General features: G+C 37.0%; 1 protein-coding gene and 2 long non-coding RNA genes across 5 annotated transcripts in view; 1 reads left to right on the top strand and 2 right to left on the bottom strand.

Annotated features, from left to right (window-relative positions):
- LOC309661491 (protein transport protein Sec31A-like) overlaps window positions 1-22058 on the bottom strand; it is a gene marked incomplete at its 3' end in the record, with an annotated part of 222919 nt that overhangs the window by 74030 nt on the left and 126831 nt on the right. The window lies entirely within an intron of this gene.
- The window catches only part of LOC309661735, a 65211-nt gene that overhangs the window by 16569 nt on the left and 26584 nt on the right, over window positions 1-22058 (top strand). For 2 of the 3 annotated variants that reach the window (XR_014264228.1, XR_014264229.1), the window contains one exon: window positions 20977-21046. This is a non-coding gene — a long non-coding RNA (uncharacterized lncRNA). Of the gene's footprint in view, window positions 1-20373; window positions 20850-20976; window positions 21047-22058 lie in introns of those variants that run through there. The other variant, XR_014264230.1, reaches the window with a different exon arrangement.
- Window positions 2524-8282, bottom strand: LOC309661741. The gene is made up of 2 exons (XR_014264240.1): window positions 7644-8282; window positions 2524-2755 (listed from the first exon to the last, which is right to left on the bottom strand). It is a non-coding gene; the product is annotated as an uncharacterized lncRNA (long non-coding RNA).

Below are 22058 nucleotides of genomic sequence, written 5' to 3'. Positions count from 1 at the left end.
CTCAGAAGGAGATGGAAAGGCTGATACCCTGTATGTAGAGAGGCCGCTTCCACTGGGGTTGAGGAAGCCATCTCTGCTGGGGCCGGGGAGGCCAATACCACTGGTAATAAAAGATTCATCACAGTTTAGGGGCTCAATATCCCCAGCTTCATCAGGATCTTCCCACGGGTCCCCATCCCGACTTATAAGATCCAGTTCTTTCCCAATCAATGCCCTCACATTGATTCAACAGTAGATGCCCTTCAAAACTGGGAGTTCAACTTGCATTGTAATTCAACCAGTTGCAGGATGAGGTTCTGTGATTGATTTCCAGCCCTGTAGCTACAGGAGACAGTGGTCTCCTTCAGGGCACATGGTCATTTATGTGGCACTTGAGCTGGGAGTTCAAATCACCAAGTTCATCCTTTTCTTTCAGTGACATAAGAAGCAACAGAACAACATAATTATATACACTGGTTTTCCAAAAATGTTCAAAAGTATCATATACGTTCATCCCAGAGAAATTAAATTTTATGTCCATGCAAATATCTCTACATGATTGTTTCTAGCAGCTTTGTTTGTAATAGTCCCAAACTAGAAACAATAAAAATGTTCTAGAATAAGTGAATGGTTAAACAAACCGTGGTACATTAATACTATGAAACACTACTTAACAGTAAAAAGGATTAACTACTGATACATGCAAGTACTTGGATGGATCTCAAAAAACATGCTGGATGAAAAAAGCCAACATTTGAGGTTGGTGTTTGAAGGTCACATATTATATGAATACATTTATATAGCATTCTCAAGATGACAAAGAAGGAGACAGATAAGTGGTTGCCAAGTTTTAGGGATGGTGCATGGGGGCCAGGGTGGGAGGAAGGTAAGTGTGACTATATATCGGGGTAACAGGAGGGAGATCTTTGTGGTGATGGAACAGTTATGTATCTTGATCTTGGTGGTGGCAACACATGTGATAATGTGGCACACATATACCTTGTAGCAATGTCAATTTCCCAGCTTTGATAGTATCCTATTGTTACATAAAATGTAACCAATTAGGAAAACCGCATGAAGATTACTTGGGGCTTTACTGTCCTATTTTTGCAACTTCCTGTCAGTTTATAATTATTTCAGAAGAAATCATTAAAAACAGTAATGTGTTCAAATAAGAAAAAGTCTATATAGAAGTGTTTTTTTGAGGGTGCTAAACTCTTCAAGACAACTTCAACTTTCAGGCAGTCATTTTATCATTTGTAACATAATAAGGGAAGCAAAAATTGTATTAGGGACTATATCTTGGGGAAAATTTAATGTAATTTTTGACACACTGTATTAGAAACATTCGTTTCTGCTGAATAATATTTGCTAACTTTTGAGATAGGTTAACCACAGGTAAGTAAGTCTAGTAACCAATGAATAACATTAACAGAAAGGCAGTCTCTTAAGATACGTGATATCATGCTCTATGGAATTTTTCATTAATTTAGACAATTTTGTAGAGCTCCGATGTCAAGGTAAGTGACAAGTCCAAAGCTGCTGAAACCTAATGAGAATTACAAGAGGTTACATGGTAAATTGTGGCAAACCGATTCCAGCGGTCCCCAACTTTTTTGGCACCAGGGACCAGTTTCGTGGAAGACAGTTTTTTCCACGGAAGCAGGGGGGATGGTTCAGGCAGTAATGTGAGCTACAGTGGCGGGCGTGATTCAGGTGGTAATGCAAGCAGTGTGGAGCAACAGATGAAGCTTCTCTCTCTCTCTCACCCACTGTTCACCTCCTGCTGTGCCCCCTGGTTCCTAACAGGCCTCGCACAGTGGGTTGGGGACCCCTGGATTAAGCGGTGAAAATAAAGAGTTACAGAGCTGGTATAGAATTTAAAGACTTCACAGTGACATATTGTTTGAGAGACTCTGAAGTGATTTCGTGGTGTTTCCAAGTTTGCTGGGGACTGGGGACCAGGCCCAACCCAGACTATTTGGCCCCTGTACCGTGATCTTCCCTGAGAGCCAGGCTCTGTTGCTTTCCTGCACACTCCCCGCTCTTTCCTCACAAGTTGTCTTCGTAGCACTGTGCAGCTTTAGCCAGATTTCAGGGCACAGAGAGCCTGCCTTGAACTGAGAGCATCTCTCCCACACATGCGCTTGAGGGCAGCCTGGGCTCTGCTCAGCTCTGAAGAGTCAGTCTTCAATGAACCCTGTTACAGTTAAGGAGCTTCTCTGTAGCTTAAAATACTTGAGAAAGAGGAAAGAAAACTATTTTAGAAAGTATCTAATTGGAGCTATCCCAATCATATTTTTCATCAATGACTTTTGTGATTCCAGGCTTTTATAAGCGCAATGATTCTGACACATTTTTAGGGAGAAAAGAGAGTGTTCTTTCCTACTTTAGTTATACTCTTTCAGTCACTGTAGTTTCATATTATTGAATGTACAAGACCAAAAACATCCACATATTCATATTCGCATTTGGAAAGATGTGCTTTAAAAATGTTTTTTAAATGCATTCTCACTATCAAAGTCACAAGAATACCTTCTGCGATAGGGAGGAAAAGGTGACTGTTATTTCTCTGTAAAATCAAATATGATACAGACCAAGTGGTAGGCATTCAATGAACGTGGTCCCCAAGACCATGTGTGGTGGTGATAAAGCCCTGGGATAGGAGTGCTGGCCAGGTCCTTGGTCTCTGGGTGAGTTCTCTTCATCTGTTCCATTAGAGGACTGGTCCAGAGTCCTTCCAGCTTACGCATTCAATGATTCTGTCCCACTAGTTCTTAGGCAAAATAAAACAGAACAAAACAAAACAAAATCAATAAAAACCACTTAAAAAGTAAATGAGAAAACTCTGCCTGACCTAATGTGAAGGAGTCACTTACTGTTCCCTATTTTGAATGGTATCCTTGTAATACCTATAAGTGGTTATCTATCTGGGTATTAAAATGTTTTCATAAGGACCTGCTGTACAGCACAGGGAAAACACTTAATATTTTGTAATAACCTATATGGGAAAAAATCTGCAAAAGAATATATATATGTATATGTGCATATATATATATGTATGTATAACTGAATCACTTTGCTGTACACCTAAAACTAACACAACATTGTAAATCAACTATACTTCAATAAAATAAATAAATAAATTTTAAAAATTGTGTTTTCATGAGTAGATGCTCCATGAGCGAGCTGCTGGCAGGGGAAAATGCAGTGTGCTGCATCCGTGTGCTTTTTCTGTGCCAAGTATTATTTGAGGAAGGAAGAAAACCTGCAACAATTCTGCTTTTGCAACATGACTTGAATCACCAGAATGTCTAGAATTCCTGTGTTCTCAAGGTGCTATCTTTCAGTTAGCATGGAATTAAGGAGATGAGGGGAATCGAAGTCTAAAATTCAATCCTTAACTGTGAAATGCTTATTAGTGGAGGTACATAAAGCTTAATATATTGGAAAGTGTGTGGACTCGGTCATTTAGTAAAAAATATTTGGGGCTTACTATGTGACAGGCACCGTGTGACTTGCGGTGGATGTGTAAGGCTTGCATGGTGTTCCCAGGAAGCTCAATATTTAGTGTGGCATCTTCACTCTAGTTCTGCCAATAATTAACCACGTGAGCACTTTGGAGTCTGTTTCATCGGCACTAAAAAGGAAAATGAGAGCACAGGGCCTGAGTCTCTCAGGGGTCCCTGTTTGCTTCTATGAACCTGCTGAGAGTAAGGAATGTATTCATGTGTCAGTTGGAGGATAAACTGTTACGTTCTCTTCTTCTTTTGATGTATGTACATATGTATGTATGTGTTTATTATTTATTTATTTAACTGAAGCTTAGGATTCTTATTTTAATTTGGTTCTTCAGTTATACTCTAAATAGAATTTGTTTACAATAGGCTGTTCCTTGACAGCTTTCTTCTGGGAAGACATGAAAATACAACGATTAGGTGTATCAACTCATTCAGAATGACAGTGAATGAAGGGAGCAGATTCCCCTTCTTGGTGCCCCTGGCAGCCAGTGTGAGGGCCTGAACCTTGGGCTCAGCCATTGGGATCCTGCAACCCAAGACTGAGAGTCGTGAAACAAGTGGGGAAAAGATTAAGAAGCAGTCGGATTTTATTGTTGTGATTGCAGTTGTGGAGTTCTTGGGGGAGGGGGGCACCACAGCAGGCAGGAGCAATGGCCTGTCCAGCTATATGGATGGGTCCAGGGCAGCTGAGCTAGAGCTCTTCAGTGGCAGAAGCAGTACCCTGGGTCACATCTTTCTTTTTTTTTTTTTTTTTTTTTGATTGGTATCATTTATTTTTGTTAATTAATTTTTATTGGAGTATAATTGATTTACAACCTTGTGTTACTTTCTGCTGTACAGCAAAGTGAATCAGTCATACATATACATGTATTCACTCTTTTTTAGATTCTATTCCCATATGGGTCATTACAGAGTATTGAGTAGAGTTCCCTGTGCTATACTGTAAGTTCTTATTGGTTATCTATTTTATATATAGTAGTGTGTATATATATATCTTGACCATTTCTATGACACATTGTTTTATAGGACCTGACTATTCTTCTGAACTAGTGACCACTTCCACTTTCACTTGTGAACCATTTAATGACCTGCTTACAAACCCTTTTCTTCCTGTCACTAAGTTGCAACTCTGATTACTTAGAGATGGTCTGACCTATAGGAGGGATGCGTCCACCAGCTGGCACAACAGTGGCTCCACTGAATTAAAGCTGATGCTGCCCCTGGCATCCTGGGCTCTGCTGATCACTAGGCAAGCTGGGAAAAAAGTGTTATGAGATGGGTGGGAGAAATCCTTTCTGATGATCAAAGGGATCTTGTGTGCTGCCTGCCTACATCTATATCTTATGAAAATTCAAGAGGCAACAACACCACATTGGCTGGGCTGTGAAGGTCTCAGTTCCTTCAGAAATGAAGGTCTGGATCATGTCACCAAGTGAAGACACCAATGAGCCTGGTGCTGGCTGAGAACAAGGTGACCATGGAGCAGAGAATGGCTGAGGGACGTCACAGTATCACGAATGATGCAGAAGCACATGCCTACACATGTTTCCTTCCATGCTCCATAACTCATTTTCCTCCCCCATCCCTTTCCCTTGTCAGACCATTTTATATAGACCACTATAGTGATGGTTACATTCATCATTACTCTGTGGGTTTCTGATGATGTAGATGTGCCTGTGACCATCTTAGAGGAGGATTAGACAACATCCAGAGACCCTAGGATTGGGGCTGGATGCAGAGACTTGAGGTTTTCTGCCTTTGGTGAGTGGGTGGTACCCTTCCTTATCTGAAAGATAATTGTGTTCAGCAGGACTTACAATTTCTGGAATTTGAAGTGTGTATGTTACTGACCAGGGTTCTTGGCCTCCTTAATCAATAGAAATTGATCAGAGACCAGACAAGAAATTCAGGCAAAGCTTTATTGGGACCCCTGCTGCAGCAGGGGGAGCGAGAACAAGCAACAGGTTCCCTTGCTCGCTTCCTGGGGGTGGGGGTGGGGGCAGCTGGTTCCTTATATGGGGGGGAGGTAGTGGTGTGTCCCGGGGTTGGGCCGGAGGGGTGGCTTAGGTGGTCTGCCCACCCCTTTGGTGGTGCTGAGTGCAGGGGGCATGCTCAGAGCCCAGCCTTTGCTCCCGACCCCCGTTTTTGCTTCTAGCTCTTCAGAAGTGGCAGTTGGGCTTTTTTGTCTTTCTGTATCTTTTGTCCAGAATTTGCCCCAACTGTGCATGCACGCAGTTATTTTTAGTCCCTTATAGTTTCTTCGCATTTTGTTGCTCTAAGAGACATTTGTCCAGGTGCAAGCACTGCAGCACTGCAGCAAAGGCTCCCAGGTCCCAGCCTGTTTCATGTACATGAATAGATGTAAATCTGGGAAACTGTGCTTGTTATTTTTCGACTGTCCAGCACCCACCCGCCCCTGACTCTGCGGAATTAACCCAGATGTGATTTCCTATTGAGAGGCAGCGTGTTTCCTGCTACTGTGGAAACCACTTCACCTGCAGATGAGAGTGGGGCTGTGACCTGCACTCTGTGTTAAGCAGGTTGTTGTTCTTTTCTTCCACCCTTTTTCTTCTCCTTCTTCTTCTTCTTCTTCTTCTTCTTCTTATTTTGGGATAAGAACACAACGTAAGATCTATCCCCTTAGCAAATTTTTAAGAGCACGTACAGTGTTACTAACCAGAGGCACTATTCTGTACAGAAGATCTCTAGGACTTATTCATCTTGCATAACTGGAACTTTGTTCCCTTTAACTAACACCTTCTCTTTTCCCCCTCCCCTCAGCCCCTGCCAACCACCATTCTACTCTGTGCTTCTGTGATTTGACGATTTTAGATTCCTCACGTAAGTGGTATCATGTAGTATTTGTCCTTCTGTGTCTGACTTATTTCACTTAGCATAATTTTTCCACATTCATTCATGTTGTCACAAATGGCAGGATTTCCTTCTTTTTTAACACTGAGTAATAGTCCATTATATATATCTCACATATCTTTTATCCATTCGTCTGTTGATGGACATTTAGGTTGCTTCCACATCTTGGCTATTGTGAATAATATTGTTGCAGTGAATGTAGGAGTGCAGACATCTTAATGAGATCCTGATTTCAATTCCATTAACTATATACCCAGAAGTAGGGGAGGTTCCTCAAAAAAAACTAAAAATAAGAGGATTGTTAGCTCCTGGTTGGTCCTGAACAGGCAAAAATAAAGGGGGCAGCAGGGTCCAACCAAAAGGCAAATATGGTCCTGCCCCCTCACCCACTCCCACCCTTGATCCAGGGGTATTTGGTTTCTACTTATTTCCCAAGCCCAGTCCTTCAGCCTCTTATTGATTCTGTGAGCCCATAAGATGCTTTAATAAATTCTCCGTTTCTTAAGAAAAATCGTCCAATAATGTTGCTCCCAACAAAGAATTATGCTACTCCTTACTGTCAAAAGGAATTTTACATTTATAATTCAGAGTTTACTGAATTGCAGTATAGTGCAGGCCTTGTAGTTTCATTACGAAGGAAATCCTGGTTTACTCCATTAAAAATCTGTGACCTAAAATAGAAGTTGAGTCAGATTTTTATTGACTCAAGCAACAACGAAGAGTTCTGTTCTTGTGGAGTTTTGATAAATGCCTTAAGAAACTTAAGGATATCAAAGTGATTTAGAGAATTTCAATAACCTTCCCAAAACATGTTCATACATGCTATCCTTATTCTAAATTGAGAAATGTGTAATGCAGTTGTATTATTTTGTGTGTTGATATTAATAATCCATAGAGGTTTTTCTTTACTTTCTGATCATGAAACTCCACCCCTAGGGAATTCTGGCCTTTCCATGAAAACAAAATTCTCCATAAAAAGCTGTGGGGTGGGACCCTGGGATCCCACTCCAGCAGATGCCTTTATTTGATTTGATTACTTGTGTTGTTCTTCATCCCATTAGTTCCTTGCAATAAAAATTTCAAATGTTGCTTGTGAGACTGAAATGCCAATTAGTTGAATCAGATGAGAATCTGGGTCGATGATGATGAGTCCTTATACCCTTCCCACCTCCTAGGGTGTGAAATAGGCAGTTATGCCACATGGTATTTCCATATAAACTCTATCAAAACATAAGCTTATCAGTAATGACAAAAACTGAGACAATGACTTACCTCTATAAAATATATTTTGAGATAGAAAGATATATGTGTAAGTCCAGCTGTAAATTCAGGCTCAATTCTGAAAGATGATTATTATTCAGACCCTGAAAGAGTTTTTTGTTTTAATTTATTTTCTTGAAGTATAGTTGACTTTACAATGTTGTGTTAATTTCTGCTCTACAGCACAGTAATCCAGTTATATATATGTATATATATATATATATATACACACACACACATATATATGTGTGTATATATATATACACACATATATATGCGTATATGTATATATATATACACACATATATATATATATATATATATATGCATTCTTTCTCATATTCTTTTCCATTACAGTTTATCACAGGATACTGAATATAGTTCCCTGTGCTATATGGTAGCACTTTGTTGTTTATCCATCCTATATATACTAGTTTGCATCTGCTAATCCCAAACTCCCAATACTTCCCCCCACCCCCCCACATGGCAACCACAAGTCTGTTCTCTACAGACCTTGAAAGTGTTTTGAATATTTTGGATTAGATAAACAGGAAAATAAACATTCCATATTCTATCAAGAAGGATGAGAAAAAGGAATCAGGTAGATGTGTTCCAAATTTTGAAATTTTAACTTCAACTAAATATGAATGCATACCCTGTGCTTCCCCTCAAACAGATTTACATTTAATTAAGAGTAGGAGGAAAAATTCTGTTCTGAAAGAGACGGAGACTGTTTATGGGAATCGAGACGATTACTTCTGAGGGTGGGAACAGTAATAATAATAGTTGAATCTATAAAGATCCTGCTATGGCCAGGCATTGTACCAAGTCTTTCACATGCGTTAATTCATTTAATCCTCACAGCACCTCTGTGAATCTGACATATTATTATCCCCATTTTACAGATGAGGAAGCTGAAGCACAGACAGGTAAATGACTTGCCCAAGTTCCACAGCTTCTGTGAAAAGCTAATTTTCAAAGTAAACATTTTAGTGCTATTTGACTTTTTAAACTATGTGCCTCTATTAATTTTGTGACTAAAATTTTAAAATTCCAATTGAATAGAGATTTTTTGCTTCCATTATATTTTTTTCTGGAAAAAATATTATTAAGTTTGCCCCCAAATACCACTGAATTATAAAGTTGCTTTTTACAGTTATACATCCAAAACTTAATGCAAAATTGAGATCTAAAGATAATAGGCAATATTTTATATTGGTGTTTGTAATATCAGGGCACAAACTTTTAGAAGTGACTTTGTTAGCCAGCCCTCCTGTAACTAAATCTATTTGGAAATCTCAGCCTATTTTCTTAAGGTGTCTTTAAAATGAATTATCAGAGTGGCTGGGCACATCTGTACTTAAAACACTATTTGTCTAATTGCTTCTACTTAAGTAAACATTACATATTACTAGAGATTTCAAGTTGATTTTAAATTAAATAAGATCTAGTAAAACAAAGAGCAACATAAACTGTTTTAACTTGCCCCTTGCTTTTGTTGTTTTGTTTTGTTTTTTTCTTCTTTTCAAAGAGTTTCTTACCAATTTCTTCAAAGGAAATCAGGAAACTCTACATGTTTAGATAAAGTTCTATCTATATCATAAGACTCAGGACTTCAGATGAAAAAGGTTTTATAGATAATCCTCCTCCTCTTGAAATATTTATAATAATTCAGGACATACCTTCTGGTCAATCATATCATCTAGATAAATACTATTTTTAGTTTTTATTACTTATTCAGTACCTATGGAGTATTACATAATGCAGTGTAGTCCAATTTATATATGAAATACAAATTTAAATAACTGAATTTGGTGTATAGTGCACCTTTATTTCTTTTAAACATAGACATATTTTAAGAGGTGAGCTTTATTAACTTTACATGGACATATCTTTTTGGAAGTGGAGTATTAAGTTTGAATAGAATAAAGGTTTACAAATGGATATTGGCTAATATATGCATTTATATATATACATATGTTATAAAAATAATTTTGTTTTATTCTCTAAAACATCACATACATGTTTTCACCCTGGGGATCGTTCCTATGTAAGTCAGTGCCTTAAAATATATATGCTAATAAACAATATTCAATGTGCTACAAAAATAATTTAGTTAAATATTTAAATGAACTTACCTTCTAGTTACCTCATTTCAATATTTATAGATTATAGGAATGAAGTACAGGAAACTGAATTTTACCTTATAGGGAACTTGCATTCAGGAGCACCATCAATTTTAGCCTGCAATGATTGTGCAAATATGTCTAAGAAAAGAAGCATGCACTTAGATGCAGGAATTCTTCCATCTTACAGCTTACAGTGTTTAAGAAGTTGATCTATATGCATATATAATAAGAAAGCTTTTAAAAATATGCCTTTGAAATTCAGTTGTTTATACAAATATTTTTAGGACAATAAGTTTGAAGAATATGACAAGAATTTAGAGCACCAAAGTGTTTTGTTTTTTTTTTCATTGCCAGGTGGTTAAACATCTTTGTCATAAAGCTACAGTAAAGGCACTCATGTGAAATGTACATGTGTGAGGTGTAAGAAGGGATCTCCTCTCTTGGTTACACTATTGCCAATAGCTATTTCAGTCTCGTGAATTCAAACATAATTGGTTGATGCTCCAAGCTTAGAGTCCAAAATCATCCACATGTTTTTGATTGAAATCTCCCAAGATCTTAGATAATACTAAAACAAGGGTGGGAAGATGTTATATGGAGAACAAATGGAGCACAAGTACAATGAAATGTGATTTTTCACTTGATGAAACAGAGGTGAATTAGAAACTATAGAAGAGAGTGTACAAACTACCCCAAATAACAGCGATCTAAAGTCCCTATTAAAAGCTAGGTTTTCATAGGATATTCTAAAAGAATCAAAAGAAATCATTTTTTTTGGTTTTAGTTCTTCAGCTTTTTTTTTTTTTTTTTTTTATATATATATATTTGTTCCTCTGTATGTGTTGTGTCTTTTATTTTCTGGATATTTTAAAGATTTTCTCCTTATCTTTACTCATCAGTAATCTGAGTATGATGTGCCCAGGCATGGTTTTCTTTGTATTGATATTTATCATGTTTGGGGTTTTCTTTTTTAATTTATTTATTTATTTATTTATTTTTGGCTGTGTTGGGTCTTCGTTTCTGGGCGAGGGCTTTCTCTAGCTGCGGTGAGCGGGGGCCACTCTTCATCGCGGTGCGCGGGCCTCTTATTATCCTGGCCTCTCTTGTTGCGGAGCACAGGCTCCAGACGCGCAGGCTCAGTAATTCTGGCTCACGGGCCTAGTTGCTCCACGGCATGTGGGATCTTCCCAGACCAGGGCTCGAACCCGTGTCCCCTGCATTAGCAGGCAGAGTGTCAACCCCTGTGCCACCAGGGAAGCCCCCGAGTTCTTCAGCTTTTTTATAAGATAGCCTCAATTTAAAATAATTACACTCATTAGTTTCACTCAGTAAGAGAATGCGATTCTGTGCTATCAGTTTGTCAGACATATATCACAAAATAAAACAACCGAATAAAATAATTGAGCATCCCTTCTCCAGACCGTCTTCCTCTCTGTTGCGCTCATGTTCCCTCTTTCTAACCCCTAATTTCTATTCGTGGCAAGCCCTCCACCTCGGGTGACGCTTACTGTGTGAGTCCCCATAAACCAGACGTCCATCTGTTCTTTCTTTCTTTCGATTACTTCCGATGATAAAGCCACTCCTCTGTTACTGAGGTGGTGGCAACAACGGATATTTGTAGTGCGCTCCATCTTTTGTATGCCCTTCATTGAAGGCTGCTGAGTTGGTAGCTTCACGAAGGAGGATGCACTCTTCGGCATTTGTACGTGTGTGTTTGGGGAAGAGGGTTTTGTAATCCTTTTCATTCAGAAAGAAATGCTGACAGCTTCACTCCAAATTAATATTGTGTACTTTTCCATGCCATCAATATTGACATTTGGAAATCTTATTCATTAGTCCGTGATCTGGAAGGAAACTATTTTAATGGCTCTTGGCCCTTGCATCTGTGATTCTCTTGTCATTGAAATCTGTAAAAAAATGATATTAACTCTGAAATTTTATACTTTTAAACATTATTGACTTCCTGGGAAGAAGTGATATGTTAGAACCTTACAGCATACACTTCAGCAATAGAAAAACTATTAAGTGCTGTTTATTTAATTTAATAACACAGTCTAGGCCATTTAATTTTTTAGCCAGATTTATTAAGATACAATTCATATAAGATTATAACTCACCCATTTAGAGTGTAAAATTCAGTCGTTTTTAGTATATTCACAGATATGTGCAATGATCACGATGGTTAATTTTAAAACATTTTTGTCACCTCAAGAAGAAATCCCATACCTATCACCCTACTATCCCCACAAGCCTCCTAGCCCTAAGCAATCACTTACTGCATTTTTGTTAAATCTCTAAAACCTTCATGAATCAGCACTTTGCTACAAATCTACAATTCTCTCTGCCACTATTTCTTTAATTAGAAACTTTTTTTTGAGCAGTGTTAGGTTTACAGAAATATTAAGCAGATATAGAGATTCCATTTATTCTATTCTCCTGCCAACGCCCCATTCCCTTTTCCCCAATTATTAACATCTTGCATTAGCGGTACATTTTTACAATTGATGAACCAATACTGATGTATTGTTGTTAATTAAGTTTTACATTAGAGTTCACTATTTGTGTTGTACGTTCTATAGGTTTGGATAAATGTATAATGACATGTATTGACCATTACAGTCTCATACATAATAGTTTCACTGCCCTAAAAATTCTTGTAATCTACCTGTTCATCATTCCTCTCTTGTCCCTAATTCCTGGCAACCCCTAATCTTTTTAGTGTCTCCATAATTTTGCCTTTTCCAGAGTGTTGTAGAGTTGGAAGATTTTCTTCCATGTTATCTTCCAGAAGTTTTATAGCTTTGTGTTTTATATTTGGGTCTGTGCTCTATTTTAACTTAATGTTCGTGAAAGGTGTAAGGTTTGTTTCTAAATTCACTTTTTTTTTTTTTTTTGCATGTGGATGTCTAGTTATTCCAACATTGTTTGTTGAAAAGACTATCTTTGTTCATCATATTGCCTCTGTTCTTTTGTCAAAATCAGCTGACTGTATTTGTCTTGGTCTGTTTCTGGGCTTTCTATTCAGTTCCATTGATCTATTTGTCTATTCTTTTGCCCATACCACACTGTCTTGATTACTGTTAACTTTATAGTAAGTCTTGATTTTGGGTAATGTTAATCCTCCAACTTTGTTCTCTCCCTTCAATACTGTGTCAGCCATTCTGGGTTTTTATAAACTTTAGAATCAGTTTGTCAATATCCACAAGATCACTTGGGATTTTGATTGGGATTAATTAAATCTGTAGATCAAGTTGGGAAGAACTGACATCTTAACAATTTTGATCATCCTATACATGACCATGTAGTATCTCTCCATTTGTTTAAATTATTTGATTTCTTTCATCACAGGTTTATAGTTTTTCCTCATATAGATATTACACATATTTTCTTAGACTTATACCTAAGTATTTCATTTTTGGGTGTTAATGTAAATGATATTGTGTTTTTAATTTCAAAACCCAGGTGTACATTGCTGGTGTACAGGGAAGCAATTAATTTGTATATGTGAAAAATGTATCCTGCAACCTTGCTATAATTGCTTATTAGTTCTCAAAGTTTTTTGTTGATTCTGTGAGATTTCCTACATAGATGATCATGTCATCTACAAAAACAGTTTTATTTCTTCCTTTCCAATTTATATACTTTTAATTTCCTTTTTTTGTCTAATTATATTAGCTGTGAATTCTAGGACAATGTTGAAAAAAATGTGTTGAGGCGATATCCTTGCCTTGTTCTTTTTTATTTATTTATTTATTTATTTTTGGCTGTGTTGGGTCTTCGTTTCTGTGAGGGCTTTCTCTAGTTGCGGCAAGTGGGGGCCACTCTTCATCGCGGTGCGTGGGCCCCTGACTATCGTTGCCTCTCTTGTTGCGGAGCACAGGCTCCAGGCGCGCAGGCTCAGTAGTTGTGGCTCACGGGCCTAGCTGCTCCGCGGCATGTGGGATCTTCCCAGACCAGGGCTCGAACCCGTGTCCCCTGCATTAGCAGGCAGATTCTCAACCACTGCGCCACCAGGGAAGCCCCCTTGCCTTGTTCTTAATCTTAGTGAGAAAGCATCTAGTTTCTCACTAATAAGTATTATATTAGCTGTAGGTGTTTTGTAAATTCTCATTATTAAGTTGCAATTGTTCCCTTCTATTTCTAGTTTACTGAACGTTTTTGTCATGAATGAATGCTGGATTTGTCAAATGCTTTTTCTGTATCTATTAATAGGACCATATAGTTTTTCTTCTTTAACCTGTTTATATGATGAATTACACTAGTTGGTTTTCTTATGTTGAACCAGCCTTGTATACCTGGAATAAATCCCACTTGCCCATGGTGTATAATTCTGTTCATACATAGTTGGATTTGATTGACTAATATTTTGTTCAGGATTTTTGCAACTATATTCATTTGTCTGAATTTTTCCTTTTTTTTTGTAATGCTTTGTATGCTTTTGGTGTTAGCATAATGCTGGTTTCATAGAATGAGTTAGAAAGTATTCATTCTAGTTCTATTTTTAGAGAATAAGCATACATTTTCCCTAAAATATTTGTTAAAATTCACCAGTGAACCAATCTGGCCCTAGTGCTTTCTTTTCGGCAGGTTATTAATTATAGTTTCAAATCCTTTAACAGATATAGGCCTATTGAGATTGTCTGTTTCTCCGTGTGTAATTTTGGTGCTGGAACAACTGGACAGCTACATGCAAAAAAAAAAAAAAAGATAAAGAAGATGTGGCACATATATACAATGGAATATTACTCAGCCATAAAAAGAAATGAAATGGAGGTATTTGTAATGAGGTGGATGGAGTTAGAGTCTGTCATACAGAGTGAAGTAAGTCAGAAAGAGAAAAACAAATACAGTATGCTAACACATATATACGGAATCTAAGGAAAAAAAAAAAAAGGCCATGAAGAACCTAGTGGCAAGACGGGAATAAAGACACAGACCTACTAGAGAATGGACTTGAGGATATGGGGAGGGGGTGGGGTGAGATGTGACAGGGTGAGAGAGTGTCATGGACATATATACACTACCAAATGTAAAATAGATAGCTAGTAGGAAGCAGCCGCATAGCACAGGGAGATCAGCTCGGTGCTTTGTGACCACCTAGAGGGGTGGGATAGGGAGGGTGGGAGGGAGGGAGATGCAAGAGGGAGGAGATATGGGAACATATGTATATGTATAACTGATTCACTTTGTTATAAAGCAGAAACTAACACACCATTGTAAAGCAATTATACTTCAATAAAGATGTTTAAAAGATGTTTAAAAAAAAAAATGAATCAAGACAAAGACCTTACACTTTTCCTATACATTAAATGGATCTCAAAATGGATCATAGAACTCAATATAAAATGCAACAGGACTTCATTAAAATAAAATAATAATAAAATAAAATGTAATGCCCCCGGTAAGCCTTTTTAGATTCTTAAATCATGTGTTTCTCCCTAATTATGCCTTAATTTCACCTGGTTTATACCTCTGCAATATTTATAAAAGAAATCTTGCATGTTATATGTACATGCCTATCAACTCCATTGGACTGTGACCTCGTTGAGGGCTGGTAGGATGTGTCATTCATCTTTGGTGCCAGTTCAACATTTGTTCTGGTACAAAATAGTAAGTAGAATATATCCTTTGAATTGAACAATGCAGAGTTTTTGTTAATTTAAAATTCAGTTTCACAGGCCTACAATTACTAAATGGTATAGGGACACAAAACTCTTTATAACTAAAACATTCACGAGTACATTTATGAAATCAGTGTCCTCTCAGCTCTCCTTTGCTCATCATGGTGGAATTGATCCCCACCCACCAGGTCAGGTGTTTGATTAGTTCTTTTTGATAGGGGAATGGTGCCAATAACCACTAATCAAAACAATTGCAATGAAGTTGATTGCAAGGGAAACAGTCCCATCAAAGGAGTATGATTAGACTTGGTAAAAGAGGGGCAAAGGGAAGGGAGAAGGAAAAGCAGAAGTGTACAAGCAATCTCCCCAAGTAAGGGGGAAGACTAAAAAGAAGGAAGAGTGGGGCAGTGGTGGAGGTTTTCCCCAGGGTTCTCTCCAGGCAGACAGCGAGAACAAGCAGGGCAGGGAGGTGGTGGTGAGTAAGGACACCTCAGTGTTGTAGGTGTAAGGACACCTACAGTATGGAGCTGCAGGCTTAAACTTTCCAGAATAAATCTCAGCTTTGGATAGGAGCCTGTTATCAGACCCACCCTCAAATCACTAGGCACTAACTATCCTATGGAAAAGGGCAGAGTCCAAAATTTTGATTAAAAATAATATATGAGCTTAAAACAAATATAAGCCTCCATATTTTTAACAGAGAAACTTAACATATCTACTATGTATTGGGAAATCTGAGGTCTTATGAACCCAAATGAAAGCAGGGAAAAGACAGCAGAGATACTGTTTGAAAGTGACCGGTTTTTTGGTGTGTATGTCCATGCAGGTAGCCCTTACTTTGTGTGCCCATGGTTTGTTGACTGGTGCACATTGTGCTACTCACAATTGCTCCTTGTCAAAGTATCATTTTCATAAATTAAACTCATGACTCTCATGCAAATGTAAAATGAGTATATGGCACATATTTAATGAACCCATTAATAAGAGAACTGGCATGATGGTAGTGCTGATTCAAAAGAACTAAATGGGGTAGAAGCTTTTATAGTAGCTGGAAGAATTCTTAAATAGGATTACTGATTTTAGATAAAAAATAGCTAATGTTCTGTAGGGAAAATCAGCTAACATTCTGAATTTTGGAAATTGTATTTTCCATCAGAAAGGAATAATTTGCATCCCTACTGAACAGACATTATTTGTATTGCTATCTGACAGAAATCAAGGTACCAATTAACATCAACCCCTTCAGAATTACACCATACCTTTATCAATATCAATAGTAAATAACAAGTTAAACAAAGATGCAAAGGTACATGCCTAGAGATTCAGATAATCCACAGGCAGGCCTGATAATCAAACCCTAGCATAACTAAGAAAGAACAGGCAAAAGTCCCTTTAGTTTTTTTCAGGCTTTTGGATAATTTTCCTTAACACCATTTTACAAAGGTTTTTCTCTTCCGTATCTTACTGATGTCAAGGAGACTAGAATTACTGGGAAGGGTATTCTCAGATATACTATCAAGTTATCCCATTGTAAAAAATACCAAAAACCAAAAAACTAATCTTGAAGCTATCCACATGATTAAAGAAAAACTATACCATGTGGGGGACAATTTTGAGTGAGAGCAGAAACTGCTCTTAGAAAGCATAGTATTAGTGAGTTCTTACAGGCTCCCAGGTAGCTACATCATCAGAGAGAAGGAAGCACCAGAAGAGGTATTTTACCCATGTTTGGTCAATACGAGGGAGTGCAGAATTGCTTTTGACACAGTCTAGAGGCTGACATTGATACCATGCCAGAGACCCGTAAGCATGTTGTGCTTTCTCAAAGGTCTTCTCTGTGAGCTGAGCTGCCTTCGAACTTAGAACATGAATTGTATGGTTTTACCTTGAGCAAGATTCTGGAAATAGTCTATAAAATAATACCTGCATATAGGCCTCACCTTGGAGAGAGCTCATTACATTCCTGGGCACTGCAGTGCTACCAGATATCATGAGAAATAGAGGCAGGACAAGAATACCAAGGGAGGGCTGCTCAGCATAGATGACTGATGTGACCATTGTGATGATTTGACCAACTCCAAAGTTCATTCCCATGTCACCACTAAAACATTTTTTCCCCTTCATTGCTGATGTCTGAGAGGAAATTTCTTTCCTCTACCCTCTTAGGTTTATTCTTAGGGGCCTGCAAAGTAAACTGACAAATGACAGAATAATGGAAGAAAAAACATAAATTATTTTAATTAATATTTTCTGTGTGAAAGAGTCCAACAGGAAGGAAGTGAAACTCAAAGAAGTAGTTAGACTTGGGGGCTTATATTCCATTTTTAAGAAAGGAAAGGGGGTTTGGAGGAAAGTGAGTAGGAAATATATGGGGAAACTGATGGGAGATAAGCGCTATTTTCATAAGGTTTGTTTATGTAGACTCATCTCAGTGCCCATTCTCCACCTTTGGTGACAAGAGTCACTCTCTTCTTCCTGGTTCGGGAGAGGGGGCCCCGGTCTCAGGGAAAATTCATGCCCTGCTTTTAGGGAGAAAAGGGGAGGGAAGATTTCTTCCTGCATCTGCTTATTTTCAATTGCTTTCAGCTCAAAACCATATTTATGCCAAAGTGGCATTTTTTTTTAAATTTATTTATTTTTGGCTGTGTTGGGTCTTCGTTTCTGGGCGAGGGCTTTCTCCAGCTGCGGCAAGTGGGGGCCACTCTTCATCGCGGTGCGCGGGCCTCTTATTATCGTGGCCTCTCTTGTTGCGGAGCACAGGCTCCAGACGCGCAGGCTCAGTAGTTGTGGCTCACGGGCCCAGTTGCTCCGCGGCATGTGGGATCTTCCCAGGCCAGGGCTCGAACCCGTGTCCCCTGCATTGACAGGCAGATACTCAACCACTGCACCACCAGGGAAGCCCTCCCCAAAGATTTTTATTGTTCCTTTATAAACTTGCCCTCCCACCCCTCTTTGCTCTTCCCATCAACTGACCATTAGACATGATGCCATTAGACTTCAGGTTAATTTGCATATAGAATTTTATATAAATAGAGTCATACAGTATATATTGTTTTTTGCCTGGTTTCTTCCACTGCATAATTATCATGTAATTAATCCACATTCTTGCACTTATCTATAATGTATTTATTTTTATTATCGACTATTCTACTATATGGATTTACCACAAGTTGTTTATCCTTTCACTTACTGATAAATATTTGTGTTGTTTCCAGGTTAAGCATTATAAATAAAACATTTGCTATCATTAATCTTTTTAATTTTAGCCATCTAATAGGTGTGTAGAAGAATACCATTGTGACTTTTGTTTGCATTTCCCTAATGACTATCATATAGAATAGCTTTTTATGTGCTAAATTGCGTTACATATATCTTTGGTAAAGTGTCTATTCAAAATTTTGGGCCACTTTTTCAAAAGGTGGGTTTTTAAATTTGTATTATTATTTTAAAAAATTAAAGTATAATGACACACAACATTATATTAGTCTCAGGTGTACACACAATGATTCAAAATTTGTATATATTGCAAAATGATCATTGCAATAATTCTAGTTAACATCCGTCACCATACATAGTTACAAAATTGTTTTTTCTTGTATTGACAACTTTTAAGATTTACACTCTTAGCAACTTTCAAATATGCTATACAGTATTATTAACTATAGTCTCAGTGCTGTAGTTTACATTCTAATGACTTATTTATTTTATAACTGCCAGTTTGTACCTTTTGATCCCCTTTACCTAGTTCATGCATACCACCATTCCCCCACCTCTGGCAACCACTAATTTGTTCTCTAAATCTATAACCTTGTTTTGTTTATTTGTTTGTTTCTGTTTTCCTTAGATTCCACATATAGGTAAGATAATATGGTATTTGTCTTTCTCTATCTGACATATTTTGCTTAGCATAATGCCCTCAAGGTCCATCCATGTTATCTCAAATGTCAAGATTTCTTTCTTTTTTTATGACTGAATAATATTTCATTGTGTATATATACATTTTTTTAATACATTCATTCATCAGTGGACACTTTGTTTCCATATCTTGGCTATAGTAAATAATGCTGCAATGAACATGGGGGGTGCATATATCTTTTCGAGTTATTGTTTTTATTTTCTTTGTCTAAAAACCCAGAAGTGGAATTGCTGGATCCCATGGGAGTTCCAGTTTTAATTTTTTGAGTAACCTCATACTGCTTTTCACAATGGCTATACCAATTTACTTTCCCACCAAGAGTGCAGAGGGGTTCCCTTTATTCCACATTCTTGCCAATGCTTATCTCTTATGTTTTTGGTGATAGCCATACTAACAGGTGTAAAGTGATATCTCCTTGTGGTTTTGATTCCCATTTCCCAGTAATTAGTGATATTGAGCATCTTTTATGTGCTACCTGTTGGCCATTTGAATACCTTCTTTGGAAAAATGTCTTTTCAGATTCTTTGTTCATTTTTTAATTGGATTATTTGACTTTTCTGCTATTCAGTTGCATGAGTTCCTTACATATTTTGGATATTAACTCCTAATCAAATGTGTGGTTCGCAAATATTTTTTCCCATTCCATAGGTTGCCTTTTCATTTTGTTTATTATTTCCTTTGGTGCTCAGAAGCTTTTTAATTTGATAGAGACTCACTTGTTTGTTTTTTATTTTGTTGCTTGTGCTTTAGGTGTCATATCCAAAAAAATCATTGCCAAGATCCTTGTGAAGAAGGATTTTTTTATGTTTTCATCTGGGAGTTTTATGGAAGCCTGGTTTCAGAGCTTACATTCAAGTCTTTAATCTATTTCGTGTTAATTTCTGTGTATGGCGGAAGACACTGGTCTTGTTTTATTCTTTTACGTGTGATTGTCCAGTTTCCCCAGCACCATTTATTAAAAAGACTGTCCTTTCCCCATTGTATATTCTTGGCTCCTTTGTTACAAATTAATTTACCATATACATGTGGGTTTATTCCTGGTCTCTCTATTTTGTTCCATTAATCAATGTATCTTTTTTTTTTATACCAATATATATCATAGTTTTGATTACTATAGCTTTGTAATATAATTTGAAATCAGGGAGCATGATGCCTCCAGCTTTGTTCTTCTATCTCAAGACTGGTTTGGCTATTTGGGGTCTTTTGGGATTCCGTACAAATTTTAGAATTTTTTGTTCTATGTATGTGAAAAATACTATTGAAATTTTGATGAGGATTGCACTGAACCTGTAGATTGCTTTGAGTAGTATGGACATTTTAACAATATTAATTTTCCCAACCCATGAGCACAAAATATCTTTTTCTTTGTTTCCTCTTCAACTTCTTTCATTAATGTTATAGTTTTCAGTGTACAGGTCTTTCACCTCCTTGGTTAATAAAAGTGTGGGCATCCTTGTCTTGATCCTGATCTCAAAGGAAAATCTTTCAGCTTTCCACCATGGTGTATGATGTTAGCTGTGGACTTGTTATATAAGCCCTTTATTATGTTGAGGTATAGTCCCTCTATACCCATTTTGTTGAGAGTTTTTCTTAAATGAATGTTGAATTTTGTCAAGTGCTTTTTTTCTGCATCTATTGAGATGGTCATATGATTTTTATCCTTCATTTTGTTAATGCAGTGTGTCACATTGATTGATTTGTGGATATTGAACAATCCTTGCATCCCTAGAATAAATCCCAGTTGCTCAGGTATGTGATTCTATTAATTACTGTAGAATCTTGTTTGCTAATGTCTTGTTGAGGATTTTTGCATCTATGTTTACTGTTCATCAGGGATTAAATCTTTGGGAAAGAAATGGGTGATCCAAAATGATTAGGTTATAAAACATGTTCTTATTAGATTCTTGGATTTATTTTTATTAGTAATTATATGAGCCATTTATTGATTTTATTTTTTTGGCATCCTTTTCTGGTTTTGGTATCAGGGTAATGCTGGCCGCCTAAAATGAGTTTCAAAGTGTTTCCACTTCTATTTTTTGGAAAATTTTGAAAAGGATTGGTATTAATTCTTCTTTGAATGTTTGGTAGAATTTACCAGTGAAGTCATCTGGTTCTGGACTTTTTTGTTGGGATATTTTTGATCACTAATTCAATCTCTTCTTGGTTTGTTCAAATCTTATTATTGGGTTTTAAGAGTTCTTTTTTTTTTTTTTTTCCAATGCAAAACATTTTAATAGGCTGTCAAATATACAGTAATTAGAATTATCTAAATATCACTTATATAAAAATCGGTGTATCACATTAGATGATTCTATAAAATAGAAACACAAATCACACATTGACAACAACCCCTGCAGTCCAAGAACCACCCCCATCAATAGTACAAATTACAAACACATTTTTAAAAAAGACATTGTTTAGACATTTAAACCAAAGTAACTTTGACTAAATACATTCATTCATCAAGTACAATAAATTTAGCATAGTCACTAATAACACAATTTTAGGTGCAATTTCACATGCTTTCATATATCTTCCAGTTCAATTCCCACAGTAAAGTGTCTTTGTGCACACCATATCCATTTATATGCAGGTGCATCATACATCATACTTAAGACTATTTCACCTTCATAATTAAACATGTTAATATATATTGTAAGTGAATACCAGGCCAAAATTTAACCTCAGTGATGACAAATTTAACAATTAAAAATATTCTTTACAGTATATTCTAATTTGTTTAATCGTATGAGTACTATTT

This window comes from Balaenoptera physalus (genome assembly GCF_965194825.1).
Source record: "Balaenoptera physalus genome assembly, chromosome: 5".
NCBI lineage: Eukaryota > Metazoa > Chordata > Mammalia > Artiodactyla > Balaenopteridae > Balaenoptera > Balaenoptera physalus.
This window is presented reverse-complemented; position numbering and strand designations above follow the sequence as displayed.